This window comes from Salmo salar, chromosome 17 (genome assembly GCF_965601325.2).
Source record: "Salmo salar chromosome 17, fSalSal1, whole genome shotgun sequence".
NCBI classification, from domain to species: Eukaryota; Metazoa; Chordata; class Actinopteri; order Salmoniformes; family Salmonidae; genus Salmo; species Salmo salar.
In genome coordinates, this window is record NC_138307.1 from 1,473,012 (window position 1) to 1,482,604 (window position 9,593).

Genomic DNA, 9,593 nt, shown 5'->3' on the forward strand with positions numbered 1-9,593 from the left:
ATGCTGTCACTGAAATAAGTATGTTTTGCTTTAGTACATGAGCTTGTTTGGAAATGAGAAGGCAAATTAAAAACATGTGTTAAGAGTGTGTATCGGAGGCGAAGTCAGGTGCAGGAGAGCAGAGTGTAGTAAACAGGCGCACTTTTATTCCGGTCAAAATGACAGCACAAAAATAACATAAAATGTGCCCAAAACACGGAACATAGACAAAAAAGTAATGCTCGTAACAATATCCTCAATATCAAAATACACGTAACACGAAACAATCCTACACAAAGACATGATGGGGAACAGAGGAATAAATACATATGAATTGATTGGGGAATGAAAACCAGGTGTGCAGGGAATAAGACAAAAAAATGGATACATGAAAAATGGAGCGGCGATGGCTAGAAAGCCGGTGACGTCGACCGCCGAACGCCACCCGAACAGCGTTGAATAGTCCTTAACACGGGTACTTCCTGTTTGAGTTTCTGCCTAAAGGAAGGGAGGAGCAAAATGAAGTCATGATCAGACTTGCCAAAGGGAGGGCAGGGGAGGGCCTAGTAGGCATTTCGAAGAGTTGAGTATCAGTGGTCCAATGTTTTCTCAGAGCGAGTGCTACAGACAATGTGTTGGTAGAATTTCGGTAGCGTTTTCCTCAGCTGCAAAAAAAGGATATGTGGTTTCCAGTTTGCATAAAGTCCTGTGTAGTTCTTTGAGGGTCGTCGTGGTATCGTCTTGAGGGGGAATATACACGGATATGACTATAACCAAAGCGAATTCTCTTGGGGGGTAATACAGTCGGCATTTGATTGTGAGGCATTCTAGGTCGGGTGAACAAAAGGACTTGAGTTTCTGAATGTTATCATGAAACATACACCCCCGCCCTTCTTCTTTCTGGAGATCTTTATTCCTGTCTGTGCAATGAATTGAGAACCCCACTGGCTGTACGGAATCAGACAGTATATCCAGAGATACTCTGTTTCACAGAAACATGGCTATGTTGCAATCCCTGATGTCTCTCTGGAAGGAGATCCTAGCCCTGAGCTCGTCAACTTTATTATCCAGAGACTGAACATTAGCGAGTAATATACTCGGAAGTGGTGGACTAGAACTAGGAGTCCACTCCGAATACCTCTTCTCCTCCGGCGGTATTTTGGATCAGGATCGAATTCGGGAAAGTCGTATTCCTGATCGTAATGCTGGTAATGCTGATGAGTTACCACCGCTCTGATATCCAAATGTTCTTTCCAGTTGCATCTAATAACACAAAACAAATCTGGGCTAATAATGTAACAAATAACACATAAACAAAACTAAACATTTAAACGTTTTTTAGGAGCTAGAAGCATGGCTGCCCTATCTTTCGTCGCCATTACTCCACTAAATGACATAGGTTCAATTATTTGAAATCCAATTATAAATGTTTTGCTCAATGTTCACATTGCTCTGCAGTTTCTCTAGCGATGAATCAGTTCATATGCCACGACAGTGCGAAGTAATAGGGTGTTGATGTTTCCAACAGTCAAATGTTCTACGTAATTATCATGTTTTATTCAATAAACTAACTACAATGACCATAATCCATTGTGCTGCTAAACTTCTCAGGTCTGTGTTTCTTTTACTCATTTTACTTTTTTTAAACATTTTAGTCATTTAGCAGACACTCTTATCCAGGGCAACTTACAGTAGTGAATGCATACATTTCATACTTTTTTTCCCCCTGTGCTGGCCCCCCATGGGAATCAAACCCACAACCCTGGCGTTGCAAACACCATGCTCTACCAACTGAGCTACAGGGAAGGCTTACTCCTGCTACTTAAGAGACAAAAGAATGTGCAATCAAGAGGGGATACATAGAGAGCAGTTCCTTTATGAGGTATCTCCACCTGAATATACATAATCTAAGTGATTGATAGTTGGTATTCAGCAGTCATAAAACTATGACTTATTTACTTTTAAGAACTACTAAAATAGTGATTTTGTCAGAAAGCAGAAGCAGCAGCTCTATATAGATGATATGATGACTTGGGTGATGACTTGGAATAAGCCGTTTTCAAAACGAGATGTTGCTTTTTAGGGGCAGTCGCTCTTTAAGTGCCTGTGCCTTTACCATCTTTGTCAAACAGAGTTACCAGCCTATGAGAAGTGAAACTTCTTCAGCTTCAAATTAGGATAATCTGCCAGAACCTTGCCCACAGCTGTTTCCCCCCACTCAATCACTACAGGCAGATGAATGGTGAGATGCCAGAGGAAGCTTTGAATAGGTCAGTAGCCTACAGAGTAATATGAGAAGAATGCAATTGCTGAATTTATGTAGATATAGTAATCTAAGTGTTTTGATAACTTTCAAATGTAGTTACAGGTCCATGTAGAATAATCAACCCTTACATAATAACATAGAGGCAGTGTTCTGCTTCTATGACAATGTGCACCTTTCACCTTTCATTGTCATTCCCAGCCAATAAAGATACTGTGCCTATTGGCATTTTGCCTGGTGTTAATGGGGCTACCTTCGCAAACATGTCAGAGTGGTCAAGTTTAAAGTTTTAATGTCACGTGCAAAAGTATAGTGAAATGCCTTTCTTGCAAGCTTTAAACCCAACAATGCAGTAATCAATAACAATGTAATACAAAAAATAACATAAGGTAGAACAAAAAAACAAGAAATACAAATAAGAAGAACATGAGAAGAACATGAGAAAGTAAGCATAGCATATATAGGGTAAGTCAGTTCCAGAACCATATTTACAAAGGGATACTGGAGTGATGAAGGTAGACATGTATAGGTGTAGGGTGACTAGGCACCAAGATATATGATAAACAGAGTAGCAGCAGCGTATATGATGATTGTATGTGATTGGGTGTGTGTCTGTGTGTGTAGAGTTAGTGTAAATGTATATGCATATTATGTGTGTGAGCAAAAACAATGAAGTGTGTGTGTGTTTGAGTGTCAGTGTGTGTGAGTGTGTAGGGCCCTGTGAGTGTGTATAGAGACTCAAATAGTCCATGTAGCCAATTTGTTAGATATTTAGTTAGCTATTAAGCAGTTTTATGGCTTGGGGATAGAAGCTGTTAAGGAGCCTGTTAGTGCCAGACATCAAGCACCAGTACCGCTTGCTGTGCGAAAGCAGAGAGAACTGTGAGAACAGGAGTTCACTGATCCAGGTGAAGATTACACAGGATTTCTCCCTCCCCATATTGACTGACACCATTCAATTTGCTCTCAGCTTGCATTTTTCTTTGTCTAAAGAATTCCGTTTTTTTTATTTAACTTTAAGACATATTGAGACATACAGTTGAAGTCGGAAGTTTACATACACCTTAGCCAATACATTTAAACTCAGTTTTTCACAATTCCTGACATTTAATCCAAGTAAAAATTCCCTGTCTTAGGTCAGTTAGGATCACCACTTTATTTTAAGAATGTGAAATGTCAGAATAATGACAAAGAGAATGATTTATTTCAGATGTAATTTCTATCATCACATTCCCAGTGGGTCAGTAGTTTACATACACTCAATTAGTATTTGGTAGCATTGCCTTTAAATTGTTTAACTTGGGTCAAAAGTTTCGGGTAGCCTTCCACAAGCTTCCCACAATAAGTTGGGTGAATTTTGGCCCATTCCTCCAGACAGAGCTGGTGTAACTGAGTCAGGTTTGTAGGCCTCCTTGCTCGCACACGCTATTTCAATTCTATCCACAAATGTTCTACAGGGTTGAGGTCAGAGCTTTGTGATGGCCACTCCAATACCTTGACTTTGTTGTCCTTAAGCCATTTTGCCACAACTTTGGAAGTATGTTTGGGGTCATTGTCCATTTGGAAGACACATTTGCGACCAAGCTTTGACTTCCTGACTCATTTCTTGAGATGTTGCATTATTATAAATACATAATTTTCCTACCTCATGATGCCATCTATTTTGGGAAGTGCACCAGCCCTCCTGCAGCAAAGCACCCTAACAACATGATGCTGCCACACCTGTGCTTCACGGTCGGGATGGTGTTCTTCGGCTTGCAAGCCTCCCCCTTTTTCCTTCAAAAATAACAATGGTCAAACAGTTGTATTTTTGTTTCATCAGACCAGAGGACATTTCCCCAAAAAGTACGATCTTTGTCCCCATGTGCAGTTGCAAACCGTAGTCTGGCTTTTTTATGGCGGTTGTGTAGCAGTGGCTTCTTCCTTGCTGAGCAGCCTTTCAAGTTATGTCGATATAGGACTCATTTTACTGTGGATATAGATACTTTTGTACTTGTTTCCTCCAGCATCTTCACAAGGTCGTTTGCTGTTGCTCTGGGATTGATTTGCACTTTTCGCACCAAAGTACGTTCATCTCTAGGAGACAGAATGAGTCTCCTTCCTGAGCGGTATGATGGCTGTGTGGTCCCAAGGTGTTTATACTTGCGTACTATTGTTTGTACAGATGAACGTGGTACTTTCAGGTGTTTGGAAATTGCTCCCAAGTATGAACCAGACTTGTGCAGGTCTACAATTCTTTTTCTGAGGTCTTGGCTGATTTCTTTTGATTTTCCCATGATGTCAAGCAAAGAGGCACTGAGTTTGAAGGTAGGCCTTGAAATCCATCCACAGGTACACCTCCAATTGAATCAAATTATGTCAATTAGCCTATAAGAAGCTTCTAAAGCCATGACATAATTTTCAGGAATTTTCCAAGCTGTTTAAAGGCACAATCAACTTGGTGTATGTAACTTCTGACCTACTGGAATTGTGATACAGTGAATTATAAGTGAAATAATCTGTCTGTAAACAATTGTTGGATAAATTACTTGTGTCATGCACAAAGTAGATGTTCTAACCGACTTGCCAAAACTATAGTTTGTTAACAAGAAATTTGTGGAGTGGTTGAAAAACGAGTTTTAATGACTCCAACCTAAGTGTATGTAAACTTCCGACTTCGACTGTTGGTGTCTTTTACAAATGCGCCCTATATAATAAATCATAAATATACACATTATACCCCAAATTAAACCCTGTGTATTCTGCATCATTATCAGGAAATTCCTATTCTCTTAGTTCTCTTTGTTTCCGCATGGTACGCAGTGCTGGTTTATCTCAATGGATGTCGGTGGCACCTCAATTGGGGAGAACGAGCTCGTGGTTATTACTGGAGCAACATTTATGGAATATTATCGAAAGCATGGTTTCCAGGCGTTTGATGCCATTCCATTTGCGCCGTTCCGGCCATTATTATGAGCCGTTCTCCTCTCAGCAGCCTCCAGTGATATATACACTACCGTTCAAAAGTTTGGGGTCACTTAGAAATGTCCTTGTTTTTGAAAGAAAAGTACATTTTTTGTCCATTAAAATAACATCAAGTGGACGATCACCCCCAACTGGTGGGTGTGGACCAGCTGAAGAACGGTTCCCACGTGGCTTAGGGGCAGCACAAATACCTCTCTAAATTCCCCCTGTTGGCACGACACCCGATACAAAAGGTTATTCTTGATTTGGATTTGGTGGTATCGCCAGTCACTCACCCCCAGAAGTATCTGTTCATCCACCGCTATCACTTGGGCTGCGGCCACTTTCAAGTTCGGATCCTCCCACTGGGCAGTCCCAAATTGTCCCCTCAGTTGGCCCCCAGCGGTTGTCTCGACTGCCCCCTCGTAATCGAGGAGGGGGAGGCTGGGCTCGTCCTCCAGTGATTCCCCAGTGGGTTCGGGTTCCGCCGCTCCCTCCGACTCCAGATCCGTAGATACAGGTTGGTCAACCGTTTGCTCATACCTTTTTCCCGGCTTGTATCTTTTTCCTCATCTTGTGCCTCCACAGGGCCGCGAACAGCGGACAAACTCGTCCCACTAGGAGAGGTACCGGCAACTCTGGTATGGCACCCACCATCATCTGGCAGTTCTTTGTGACATCACAATGTTGGCCCATACAGTTGGATACCTCTTTGTGTCACCGTGAACACAGGAAATGGACATCTCCCTACCCCGTTCGGTCCCCTGGTTCAGCAGGCTCGTGGTTACGAGCGTAACCATACTTCTGGAGTCTAATAGAGCTTCTGTCGTGTCTGTCAACCTTCACCAAGACCATGGGTGCAGTTGATTCGTGGTGTGCCCAACAGGAGGTGACGTAGTTCACTGTGTGACCCACCTCGCCTCCGGGCATGCTGATGGCATCGACTCCTCTCGAGACGGGTAATTCCAGGCAATGTGCCCCCGGGCGCCACACTCAAAACACCTCCTTGGTCTCCATCTACCTGGGGTCGTCGGTGGTGGGTCGGCCCTACCCCAGCCGTCTCTCCACGGGTTTGCGGTCCTTTGGCCCTGCCGACTGTCGGTTCGGGGTACAAAGTGGGGGGTTGTTCTTCCGTTCCCTCGAATGAGTCCCCGACTCGGCCCGGCTCCCACTCAGCAGGGCCTGAGTGTTCTGATGCGTCTCCACTGCTTCCAGGAGGCCTTCCAAGGTCTGGGGCGCGCATAGACTCGCTGCCCTCTTCATGTCTTGAGGTAGCGCCCGTAAGAAGTGATCCAGGACCACTTTGTCTAGGATGGAGAGGGTGGATACATCGGTTGGGAGCCATGCCCGGGTGACGCACAGTAGGTCGCTCATCTGGGCTCGGAGGGATGCGTAAGCTACGAACCTCCAGTTGTGGAACAGTTGAGCCCGATGGGCCAGGCTGTACCCATAGCGGCTGAGTATCTCCCATTTGAGTCCGTCGTAGTTAGCCGTCTGTTCGTCGTTCAGGTCCCAATACGCCTTTTGGGCATTCCCAGAGAGGAACGGGGCCAACAGACTTGCCCACTTCGGCCTTGGACATCCTTCCCATAGTGATGTCCGTTCAAACGTACAGAGGTATGTTTCGATGTCGTCGTCTGCCATTAGCTTGATTAAAAACTGGTTTGGATGTGATTCAGTAGACGCTCCTTCTTGTAGCTTCCTGATTTCCTCAATGAGGCGGATGTTTTGTAGCCGCTGTTCCTCCAGCGTTCGTTCCTGAACCGCCTGTTGTGCTTGTGTGGCTCCGAACTGAGCTATCAACTCATCCATGATGATGCTGCGTAAACGTCAACCCTGATCTGACCACGTTATCAAAATGCCCGCATTCTCCAACACTTGTGGCAGACCAGGGGGTTTGATTACTCACCAACCACAATCAGCCCCAATTAGTCCTGGCCGGAGAGCCCGTCGAGACCTGGCACGTCCAACAGAGGGGGCCATCGCCTCGTGATGTAGACTCCCCTGAGTCTCCCCCTGGTGGCTGACCTGCTGTAGGCCACAGTATATATATTAAAATACAAAAACACAGTCATGGGAAGCACAAATAAAACATTGCATTATTGATGTGATCCATCACACAAGTTTCACTCACTCTACTCACCCCAGAGCTTTGTCTATCATGTTAGATACGCACCTGTAACACCATTTTTTATTGGATAAAGGTTTTTGTTGAACATTTTAGTCTTTTAGCAGACACTCCTACAGTAAGTGTATACATATTCATATTGGTCCCCCCTGGGAATTGAACACAGAACCCTGGCATTGCATGCGCCATGCTCTAGGAATTGAGCCACACGGGATCTCCTGTGCCATCATGAGAATACTGAATAAAGGGGTTATTTACGTTATATTACGGTCATTAGTAATGAATGGGAATATGAACAAATAAATGTATAGAAAGCATTGACTTAAAGATGTCCTCTAGCATTTTTTTTTCCTCTTAAAAAGCGATATCCCAAGTATAAATCAAGTAAAGTACACACACTAAAGCGTTAAACCACCCTGTTTGTCTTTGTGTTGGGCGGTGTGAGTCATTTAGCTCATTAACACTTGGGCTGTGTATGTTCCTTTCTAAAGCAGAACGATGGGGGTTGTGGTCTTTGGGTGGGGACACTAGTGGCAGCATTGTTCCCCAGTCACTCTGTTACGTGTGTGTGTTCTGAGGTGCTCTGTCGCAGTGTGGGTGATGGTGTTGCTGCAGCTATTTCTGCTTGCACTAGTGACAGTGTGTGGGACCGGATGACAAGCGGCTCTTCTTCAGCTCACTTTGCATACCCAGCACTCAGTTTCATCCTGTAGGTTTATAGTCATCTCAACAAGGGCAACATGTATTCTGTCACCAGTTTCACATCTTTTCCAAAGTACATTTGTAGCTACCATTAAGATGTGACTGTCAGAGGTCAGTAAAATTCCTCCATCTGCTAGTTAGATGATACACAGGTCAGAGGAAAGAAAAATGTTTACGCTAACTGCTGGGAGAATGCAGAAGATTGCAATTACTCTAATTAATTGTATACCATTTCATGTTCCACTAATATTGCCTCATATCACATGGTTATTGTTAAATCATAATTTGTATTATTTTGGTAAACCCATGTGAACTTGAAAACAGTATGTCTGCAGTGGTGTGTATTCATGGCTGAAGAGAAACCAGGCTTCTCCAAATATTTGACTAATAAAAAAATTACAATGATAAAATAATGTATCTTTCGTCTCACTGTGTTTTCATAATTTTCCTGGCTGAATCTCACTGGAGAAATAATCAGAGAAATAATCCAAGTGAGGAAAACAGCGCCCCTCTGTTTCAGAGCGCCCCTTTATCTGATGCTGTCTGGACCAAAAGAGTATGACATGTTGCCGCAGTTGCATTTGATTGATTAATGGCAGCAAGCATTTGGCCTCCCTTGATGAAAAATTCTAAAATAATTAGCCAATCAGCATTGAGCTGAGCTCAACTGTGGGTTGTCCTGGTGCAGCAAAAAGACCCACAAGGGAGGCCAGTTTGGATTTGGCTTCACACCAATCAAATCGCATTGTTAGAAAAATATGTATGTTTCTGGTCTGCTTTTGTTGTTGTCCTGCAGTAACTAGCTTGCTAAATTGGCTCATGGATGGAGATGGGGATTTGGATTGTGGTTTTGACTTAATTCACTATACAGAAGAGGAGGACGGGTTGGACCATCCTCCTCAGTGAATTTCATAAGAATAAAAATGGTAAAACATTGAAAAGGTTAGCCTTTTTAGATATAATTATACTAAATATATTCACGTTTCTATTCCAAGAAAGACAAAAAACCCTCAGGGTTTCCGTCAGGAAAATATGGTGCTGTACAAAGTGACGGTCGGTAGTAGACTTCACTACTAAAAGCAAAACATTTCCACACCCTAATTGTAGTCTAACCAATACCCAAATGGAGATTTCGTGAAAATAAAAATCTAATTGATTTATCAAGACCCATCCCCATGATTGTCTAAGAGCAGCATGAAACGGTGCTGAAAAAGTTGACCACACACGGGTAGGCTATTGCTTCAAATCCTATTGCTTCGAACTTCAATATGCTTTTTAAATAAATAAGACCTACACAACTTTTAACAGCACATTACGCAACACTAGTGAGACTCATGCTGCCTACGGTAGGTCTACAGTAAGTCTAACAATATTTTTTTAAATTACGCAACACTCAACCAATAATTAAATTTAGAGGATTGGAGGATTCATTTTTCATTAGGGCAAATCTGATCTGTGAGAATATCTAAGGGGCTTTTATATAATTGTAAATTAATAATAACAATAATCGCTTTGATTAAAAAATTAAGATATTTTGGAGATGATTTTGTTTTCAAATAACCAAAAGTGAGCGATTGT